The sequence below is a fragment of the Desmodus rotundus genome, chromosome 7, assembly GCF_022682495.2.
Source record: "Desmodus rotundus isolate HL8 chromosome 7, HLdesRot8A.1, whole genome shotgun sequence".
Lineage (NCBI taxonomy): Eukaryota > Metazoa > Chordata > Mammalia > Chiroptera > Phyllostomidae > Desmodus > Desmodus rotundus.
In genome coordinates this window covers 67,138,510-67,149,082 of record NC_071393.1, presented here as the reverse complement: position 1 = coordinate 67,149,082, position 10,573 = coordinate 67,138,510, and the positions used below count along the sequence as shown (strand labels likewise).

General features: G+C 41.6%; 1 pseudogene; it reads right to left on the bottom strand.

The window, feature by feature from the left end:
• Positions 1-8,758: 8,758 nt before the first annotated feature.
• Positions 8,759-9,621, bottom strand: LOC112311087 (small ribosomal subunit protein uS5 pseudogene; annotated as a pseudogene).
• Positions 9,622-10,573: the final 952 nt, after the last annotated feature.

Sequence of the window (10,573 nt, the reverse complement as noted above, 5' to 3'; positions counted from 1 at the left end):
GTCAGCATTCTCTGATAAATAAAAGGATATCCTAGTCAAGATTTATTTCTTGAAATTTCGTAGCTGTCTTTTATCTATTTTAAATTAATATTTCCAGCTTTGTGATATTATTGACATATAACATAAGTTTGAGGTGTGCAATGTGGTTAGATGCAAGATACATCTTTTACCTGCAATTTATGGGAAGGCAGATTACTGTATATTTTGGGTTTTCCAAGGTATTATCAATAGTTTAATAATTTTTAAAAAGGCAATTCATTAAATGCATAGACACATAATTTGCTTTTTATGCCTTGAATATTTTACATAAGTTATCTAAAACAATACCAAGGAGTTATTAAACTTAGGACTCAAACCCTTGAGTAATAATTATATGCCAATTACCATGTTATTAAATTATGGATAACCACATACTATCAATATTAAAGTTTTTCTTTCTTTTTCTGTCCTTATTTGAGGATTCCAGAGAGAGAGGAGGAGGGAGGGAGAGAGAGACATCAATGGGAGAGAGAAACCAATGGGTTGCCTCCCAAACAGGCTTGACGGGAGATGGAACCTGCAACCCAGGTGTGGGCCCTGACAGGGGATCAAACCCACAACCTTTTGCTGTACAGGACAATGCTCCAACTAACTAAGCCACCTGACCAGGGCTAGGGAATGTTTTGATACTAACTTCTAGTTCTTTCTCTCTCTGGACCTGATAAAAACCCTAAGGAAGCACGTCTTGTGTGGGTTTCTATTCTTCCATCATTTGTTTTGTTCATCTTTCATGTCTTTTGCAATGTTCTTGCTTTTTGCCACTCTCTACCAGGTTGTAACTTCATTGTCTCAGATTTCTTATCGTTGACTGCAGAGCAACCTAAGTGTTTGTGGCAATTCTTAACATTTTAAATGTCTTCATTACCTTTTGCTAAAATGTGCTATTAGCTGCTTATTACCATGGGCCAGTTTCTTCATTTTTGCTTCTCTACTTGCTTTTTTTTCTAGTTTAAAGGCTCTAGTATAATTCATTCTGCCATTGCTGATGGGCCAGAGGTTTCATACATTTTGTCTTCCTTGTAGAGTAAGTCTTCAGATTTGTAGTGGACATGTTGGGCTTTTTTTTCCCCTTTCCTCCTTCACAGAATTCTGATTTAGTTCTGGTATCTAGCTGCCCCCATGCCCACTTGCCTCAGGGGCAGCCAGGTTGGGTGGAACCCCTCTGAGGTAATCCTTTTCTCCTGGTCAGAGACTGATTTGGAATGGATGTATGACTCTGGACAATGAGACATGAAAGAAAATCTGCCAAGGAGCTTCTGGAAAGTTTCCCCACTCTTCATGAGAATGCCTTACAAATTAACACTCTCTTTTTATCCTCTGGATGTTTCTGAGTGTGGCACCTCTGGCTGCTGGGGCTGTTTTGCAACTACCCTGAGGATTAGCTATCACTAGGATAGCAGTGGGTGAGATGCGAAGAGCCTGGATCTTTGATGACAGAATTGAGCCTCTGAGCAAACTGATTTGAAGTCTGAAGTACTTCTGGATCCTGTTATATGAGAAAATCAATTGTCTTGCTCATTAAACTAGTTTGAGTCAGAGACTTTCTTATGTGCAAAAATCCACTGCATTAGATTTCTATTGCTTTGTAAAAACTTGCCATACAATTAGCAGCTCAAAACAGCCGTCTCTTATTATCACAGTTTCTCTAGGTCAGAAGTGCAGACTGCACTCTGCTCAGGGTCTCAAAAGGCTGAAATCAAGGTGTTGGCAGGGCCGTGGTCTTTTCTGGTGGTTTGAGTAGGGAAGGATCTGCTTCCAAGTCTTCTTAGTTGTTTGCAGAATTCATGGCAGCTTGATTCTTAGCCAGCACCAGAGAGTGTGGCTGCTTTGAGTCGCTGACATCCACACTCTTTTTTACAGGCTTCACCTGAGTAGGTCAGGCCCACCAGGGTAGTAATGCTTTTGATGAACTCAAAGTCAACTAGTTAGGAATCAGAGATCTTAACTGCATCTGAAAATACCAGTCACCTTTGCCATATGATCATGTGGGTGAGACCACCTTTGCCATATTCTATTGTTAGAAGCAAGTCGAGGGGAGGGAGTTATACAAAGACACGCACACTAAGGAAGCAGGAATCCTAAGGCCACTCTAGAGTGTGTCCACTATAGACGCTAACTGACTCAGGGTTCAGGATGAAGACAGTTTCCCCACTGTGGAGAAATACCCTCATTTTTTCCTGAGTAAAGTTAAATTCCTCTCTTGTTCAGAGTTTATTGTTTAACCATTTCATACTCACAAAGCCATGAGCAATTCTGAAATGCAGATAAGAACAAATGGTCTTAGAGTACAACAAAGGGAACAACTAAGTAGATCATATCTCAAGCGACACTTTCTTAAAGAGGGTCATATGAATTTGATCTTGATGAAAAAGGAGTTGTAAAGAAGTCAGGGAGGGACAAGCTAGACAGAAATAGGGGCACTTAGTCACAGAGAGAAGAAAACTAATGAGGGTATGAATGCACCCGTGTGGTCAGGTTGCTGGAAAGGTAATGATAGATTAGGCTGGGGAAGAGATTGAGAGAGATTGTGCAAAACCTTTGAAGTATTCTAAATAAGTTGCACTTGTCCCTACCTCTAGAAAAGAGTAAGCCAAAGTCAATTAAAAATATGGCAGTGTTCTGTGAAGTTTCATGTACATTTGTATAGTAATATGTATAATTATACATTTTGTGGCTATATAGATGTGTGTTGGGAACCGTCCTGCCTGGTTTCAGAAGCTGTAACCCCTCATGGTTAAGGCTGAGTCAGAGTTGGGACCATAAGCCACTAAGGAGACAAAGCTTATCTCCCTGGCAGGTGTGCCACCCCTGCCCACTTCACCCTGCTTGGCCCTGAGCTTGGCCAGTTAGCCAATGACGGGTAAGAATCCTCAAGGGAGGATCAACCTAAGACAGGCATGGTCACGGAAGCAGCCCGCAGGGAAGGACTCAGGGGGCTGTGGAAAAAGGGGGTGATGGACCCTCGCCCCTCGGCTTTGAAATAGCCTGAGTCCTCATTCTGTCTGCAAGAAGTCTCCTAATCTCTTGGCTGCTTTACTTCCCTTGCCTGACTTAAGCCTGAAGCATAACAGAGGGCAGTGCAGTCCTGTGATGGGAGTGGCGGATTCCATGGGGAATCAGGCCTAAGAAAAATACATACATTCCTGTGAAACCTACTAAATTTGTACCCTCAGTTTAAAAGATAAGGGTCCAGACCTGAGATGAGTCTGGCGCCTAAAGTTTTATGGCCCTCTAACTAACTGGCTGTAACTCAGAATAAGCCCTCAAAGTTCTCTGTAAATCTTGTATTGTTTAACCCTTACTGGCTGACAATGATTGATGAGCTTTATCTGTATTCCTATGCGAATGAACCTAATAAAAGCCCCTGGAGAGAGAGGCTCTGGGCCCTTCTCCTTTGAGAGAAGCGGCCACCTTTCCTCCCCAAGCAGATCATGTCTTGGTAGTCTTTTTCTTCATCCGTGGCGGACCTGGGGGCTGCGTTAAAGCCCCCTGACAGATGTGAGTTCTATTCTTTATTCAGCTTGCAGATAATGTTTGGTGTTTCTATGGATGTCTAGGCTCCTTGGAATTACTCCATTCAGTAGTATATCTAGCATATTTGACCCCTGGGTGGGGCCCTTATGATGGGATTGTGCCCTTGTAAGAGAGGCCAAAGGGCTTGTTGTCTCCGGGACTTCTGAGCACACAGTGAGAGCTACCGTCTGCAAGCCAGGAAGAAAGCCCTCACTATAAATGGACCATGACTTCACACTTTCAGCCTCCAGAATTGTGAGAAAATAAATTTTGATTTCTTGGGTCACTAGCGGTATTTTGTTGCTGCAGCCTGAGCTAAGACACTATCGCTATCATTGTTTATCTCAAACATACTGTTTAAACATAGGCCTATGGAGTACCCCAGGGGCTGGAGACAGGAAGAATGCAAGTTATCTGAAATGATTCCAGATGTTTGCAAACTTACTCTCTAAATGAGTAGGAATAGCTAGCTACTAAGTCTGTTTGTGTCTGGGGGCAGTTGGATAACTGAGAATTCTTCAGTTAAATCCCATGTTGAATATGATGTTTACTAAAAGGTGTGTACTAAAAGGGTCCAACTGGAAGCTTAAATAAATGTCATTAAAACTCAAAAGTAACTAGAGCAATTATTTAAAACTTGGACTCTTTTTTTTTTTGAGAAATGTTTTATCATCGACATTGTTCAGAATTGCTAGCACATAGTGATAATTAAATGCTGACTGATTTTTAGGCAGTTTTATTATTGGTTTTATATTCTCTACAGACAATGCACACTCTTATGGTCTGTACCTGGGGCTGACCCCCTCCATCAACCTGCCCTTTGTACTCTGCTGACTCCATGATCTTTTAGGTGCTTGATAACCACTGGTCTAGCTTAGGAGAGTGTAAAGATTTGGAGTTGACTTGATTTAAACATATTCACCCAGAGGCACTAGCCAGATCCAGGTGGTACTGTCTAGTAAGACTTTAAAAATGTGGGTCTGGAGCTTGGGATGGAGATAAAGATTTTGGAGGAGTCTATGCATATGGTAGAGAAATCAAAGTCAGGAGTGTGTTTTTCACATACTTTTGGGATCAAATGTATTTCTGTTTGTTTCAGAGGTGCCTTAAGCCAGGAAGGAATACTTCTGACAAACCATCTTGTCTGTTTTCAATTTGGTTAACAAGTATTTATTGAGCAACATATATGTTCCAGACGCCATGCTGAGTGCTGGGAGTATACACATATGAGTGAGTTGGACATATTTTATTATGGTTGTGAAACTTGAATTTCAGCTTCTTCATCCCATCTTATTCTTGAGTCAGGATTTATAGTGGACCATTTTTTGAAATGTCAATAAGCAAGACGCTCATTTAATGCCAAGCCAGATTCTTTTCTCAGGAGACAAAGGTTGTGTACTGCTCTTCAGCAGGAATAGCACACGCTTGATGCTATTCCTTGATGCTTTGTTCTAGGTTCACCAAGAGTGTCTTTGGAGAGGTATGAGATTGGGGAAATGAAAATCACAAACTTTAACATATTCAAAAGTATTCAAGATAGGCTTGAAATGAGAAAAAATGTTTTAAAAAGGGAGCTTACTTCATAAAGGCACATGTGAGCAAGGGAGAAGGAGAGATTCCATCTCTGTGCTTCTGAGTTTACCACAGTGCTGAATGTACTTATGTTTAATAAATGTTTTCTGGTGTTTGAAAGTCTCACAGTGTTTTTTTGTCCTCTCTGAAGGACATTCATTTTCACAGCTTTTTGCCCCCCTCACTTGGGGACATTTTTTCATTGCTTTTAGAGAGAGAGGAAGGGAGAGAAAGCAACATATGCAAGAGAGAAGCATCGATTGGTTGCCTTTGCACGTACCTGGACAGTTGATTGAACCCGCAACCTGGGTGTGTGCCCTGTTCAGGAATGAAACCTCAACCTTCTGTTATGGGACCATGCTCTAACCAACTGAGCCACACTGGCCAGGGCAAGAGTCTTAGATTTTTAAAAAAGTAATAACTGGTGTAGATTCTTGGACATCTCCTGTTCATCTGAGAGTCACCCAAGTCCAGGGGCCTGAAATAATGGTCATCACTGTACGTTAGTGACTGTTCTGAGATTTGTGTTCACAGTGAACTTGATAGAATACCATGCCACTAACTAAAAGACTATCTTTACAAAGATACCACTACTATCTAAGATTTTTCCCAGCCTTGGTGTTGATTTGCATTAATCCTTCCTGGGAATAACGGTGTGAATCTGAGTTGCCAGAGTGAGTAGGGTGAGAATAAAAAAAAAAACAGCCTTGACTCTGGCACTACTGAATAGTTCATGGGACTTCTTTGCTTGGGGTGCACACCCACCCGCCCTTCCCACACACTCCCTGTCTCGCGTTAGCTGCCTCTACAGCTACTCCCTCCTACCACCTCTTTGTCCGAGCCTTAGTGTTTCCTGGTAGCAACCAAAGAGTTCTGTTTTCTGCCTTTTTTTTTTTTCTTAGAGAAATACAATTTAAGCTTCGATAAAAGATTGAGAACAAGCAATGAAGTATGGGAGAGAGCTAGATTAGGAACTATGTGCAGTGGGGGAGGAGTGGATGTGGATGTGGCAGGAAGTGTCCAGAGGCAAAGCCGGGCATGAGTTCAGGTATTAGTCCTGTGGCAGGGCCTAGCACAGGGCCTGGGGGGCAGTAGGCGCTTCATAATTGTTGGTTAAATGCAATGTAATGTTGATTGTTTTTATACCATATTTTACAAAGTACTTTTGTTGCCTCACAATCAGAAAACATAAAATAGAATATAAACAAGATCAAAGACTTAGAACAAGAATACAAGTAAGAAGAAACAAGGTATTATATTCAATAAATGAATAATTTATTTTTTTTTAAGATTATTTATTTATTTATTTTTAGAGCAAGGGGCACGGAGAGAGAAACAGAGGGAGAGAAACATTGATCAACTGGTCCTCAGTTGCCTGGGACCTGGCCCACAACCCAGGCATGTGCTGTGACTGGAAATTGAACCAGCAACCTTTAGGTGTGCAGGCCAAGCCTCAATCCACGGAGCCACACCAGTCAGGGCATCCTTTTGTTAGTTTTAAAGTTGACTTCTCTGAGGTATATTTTACCCCGTAATTTCTTTTTTACCTTTTTATTTTTAAACAATTATCAATTCACAGAAAGTTTCAAAAATAGTACAGAGAGGTCCATGTGTCCTTCTTCTAGTTTCCCCCAATGGTTACACATTTTATGACTATAGTGGAATTATCAAAACTATTTAGAAAATTGATGTCGATATAATGTGTGTGTATAGTTCTATGCCATTTCATTTCATTTGTAGATTTGGGCAGCTACCACCATAATCAAGATTCAGAACCATTCCATTGTCACAAAGATCTCCTTTTGTTACCTCTTTACAGTCAGACCTGTCCCTTGCCTCCCACCATCTCTCATCCCTGGCAACACCACTAACTAATCTGTTTTCCTTCACTGCAATTTTGTCACATCAAGAATGTTATGTAAGTGGAATCATACAGCATGTGACTTTTCTTTAACCTTTTCAGATTGGCATTTTTTTTTACTTAGCATAAGGCTCTTGAAATCCATCCAAAATGCTGTGTGTTTCAATATTTCAATCCTATTTACTGCTGATTAGCATTCCATGCAACAGAGGTACCACAGTTTATTGAACCATTTGCTCATTGAATGACATTCTGGTTTCCAGATTTTGCCTGTTACAAGTAAAGCTGCTATGAACATTCACGTGCAGGTTCTTGTGTAGACATACATTTTCACTTCTCTGGGATAAATGTTTGGGAGTATGACTGCTGGGTTGTATGGGAGTTGCATGTTTAGCCTTAGAAGAAACTGCCAAACCAAGACTGTCTTTTACATTTGCACAAGCTGTGTGTGAGAGATCCAGCTGCTCCACCTCCTGAGCAACATTGGGCATTGTTTTGGGGCACTATTTTTAATTTTAGCTGTTTTAATAGGTATATGATTATACTTCATTTTAATCTTAATTTGCATTTCTCTAATGACTAATGATGTTGAACATCTTTTCTGTCATTAGTTTTTAATCTTTCTTCAAAGACTCTTTTCTCCTGAACCATGATAAGAAACTGAGTCCCCATGCTAGTGTTCACTCTTGGTCTTAACTAATATCGTTCCTCCCTTTGCTCTCTGTGGGAGGATGGCTATTTTTTGTAAAAGTCTTTGTGTTCCCTGATGCTCTAGCATTGCTGGGATGAACCCTAATAAAGCTATGTATGACAGTATTTTCTGAGTAGAAAGAAATCCTGTGTTAGGAGATACTGCCTCCAGGTGACAAAAAGGTTATAGTGAAGGTGTTTGTTCTGAATACATTATCTCTAGATCTTGACTGTGAACTGGATTTTATACTTTTCACCTTAGGGCACAGATTAGTCTCAGTCAGAAGCTCTGTAATGCAATACTTAGGAGTTAGGCTCTCATATCAGACGAATATAGATTTTAATTTTGATTTTACCACTTCTGAATTCCATGACCTTGGACAAGTTATTTAAACTCTCTAAGTATTAGTTTTCTCATATACAAGATGAGGATAATAATGGGAATTATCTTATAGGGGTTTCGTGAAGATTGTCTGTGTTTCAGTTTTCTATTGCTAGGTTACATGTTACCTATAATGGTTTCAAGCAAGAATTATTCCTCATGCTTCTGTGGGTTGACTGGTGCTATAGACTGAATGTATTTTTCCAAAAACTCATAGGTTGAAACCTAACCCACAGTGTGATGGTCGTAGGAGGTAGGGACTTTGGGAGGTGATTAGGCCATGATGGTTGAGCCCTCATGAGTGGGATAAGTGCTCTTATAAAAGACCCCTGGAGAGCTCCCCTGTCCCTCCCAGCGAGTGAGAACACAAGGAGAAGACATCTACTTAGGATCCAGGAAGCAGGCTCTCACCAGACCGAATCTACCAAGGACTTGATCTTGGACTTCCCAGCCTCCAGAACTGTAATGTCTCTTTTGCCTTTATTTTTTTAAATTATGTTTTATTGATTATGCTATTGCAGTTGTCCTGATTTACCCTCACCACTGTTCATGTCCATGGGTCATGCGTATAAGTTCTTTGGCTACTTCATGTAAAGTACAGCATAGGAAATGCTGTACATAGGTAAGGCTATTCTGTAAGTACCTATTCTTCTTTTTTTATTTTTAAGAGGCTTAATTCACTTTATTTTCCTTGTATAAACTTATATAGTGGCCACAGCAGGAGCCTGGGTCCTCTGCACAGACACTCTGGGGAGGGTCTTTACAAGATGGTCAGTGAATCCCTGTAGGGAAGCCTGGTGGACAGTCTTTTGCCAGAGGTCAGGGGTGAGAGAACTGTAGGCCTCAGAGACGGCATCAAAGGTGGCCTTGGTGAAGTTGCCCAGGGTAGCAGTGCAGCCCCTGGCTGAGGGGTAGCAGTTGTTGATACCAGCCATCAGCAGCAGCTTTTTGGGCACAGGGGCCCAGATGATGCCAATGCCCTAGTGTGCAGGGATGAGGCACACCAGTACAGAGACACAGCACCCGGTCACCTTCCAAGGGACAGTGTGTGGCTTGCTGATCTTGGTTTCCCAGTAGCACAGGGACAATAGAGACCTTGGCCAGGGTGATGGCCCCATGGATGGCTGTGGCTACTTCCTCTGAGCACTTAACACCCAGACCAGCATGTCCATTGTAGTCCCCAAAGGTGACAAATGCCTTGAACTGGGTCCTCTGGCTTGCACGTGTCTGCTTTTACATGGGCATAATCTTCAGAACCTCGTTCTTGAGGGATGCCCCCAAGAAAAAGTCAAGGATCTCAGACTCCCGATGGGCAGAGAAAAGAGATAGATCTCCTTCAGGGACTTGATCTTCATGTCCTTGCCTAGGTAGCCCAACTTGGTGACAGGGATCCATTCCTTGTCCTTGTCCTTGCCTCTGAGAGCTACATGGCCTCGACCATGACTGTGACAGCGACCTTGGCCTGGATGCTGCTGCCAAATCACCCACAGAAGCTGCTGTGGCCTCCCATTCCAGGACCCCCAGGGCCTCTGGGCTCTCCCGCATAACTGGCATCAAAAGCCATTTGGTGTTTCCTGGGGGAAAAAAAAAGTGTATTTCTATTTATTAATCCCCTCACTCCCTCCTTACCTTCCCCCTAATCCAGCCTATGCCCTACTACACCCTGTTCTCCCTTCAGCCTCGGCTTAGGTACCAGTTTTGTAGAGAGGCCTTTTCTGACTCCCAAACTTGTGGTTGTTCCCGTTTTGTGTCCTGTAGTGCTTGAAATGAATTTAGTGTTTCTATTCATGGTCAGACTGTAGGTGTCAAGAAGACACAGTGAGGGTGTCTCCGTTGTCCATCACTGTATCTTCAGGGCTGGCATAGTATTTCATACATCATAGGTGCTCAATAAATGTTTATTAAATGAAAAAACAACGACGCTGTTCTGGAGTACCGGAAACCAGTATTGCAATGCTCTTTCCAACAATTTCCCTCCTTCCTAGACTTTTAGTTCCTGAATACACTGTAGTGAACTTTGTCAGTGCTCTGCCTAGATTCTCTTGGACTCCTTAGTAAAACATTTCTGCGTGCTTTTTAATGGCCAGCACCTGCAACTCTCTTAGGAGGTTTGTCATTGGGCTGTTAGAACTCTCCTCCCTCAACCAATATATTTAGGTTGTACAATGTAATAATTTGATATATGTATACAGTGTTTTTTTTTAATTATTGATTTTAGAGATAGAGAGGAAGGGAGAGATAGAAGGGGGGAGAGAGAAAGAGGGAGAATGAATCATTGATTTGTTGTTCCACTTATGCATTTATTGGTTGCTTTCTTGTATGTGCCCTGGCCAGAAATCGAACCCACAACCATGGCATATTGAGGTGATGCTCTAACCAAATGAGTACATTGGGAAATGATTACCACAGTCAAGTTAATTAACCCATCCATCTACTCACAAAGTTAACTTTTCTTTCTTTCTTTTTTTTTGTAGTAAAAACACTTAAGATTTACTTTCTTAGCAAATTTCAAGTAT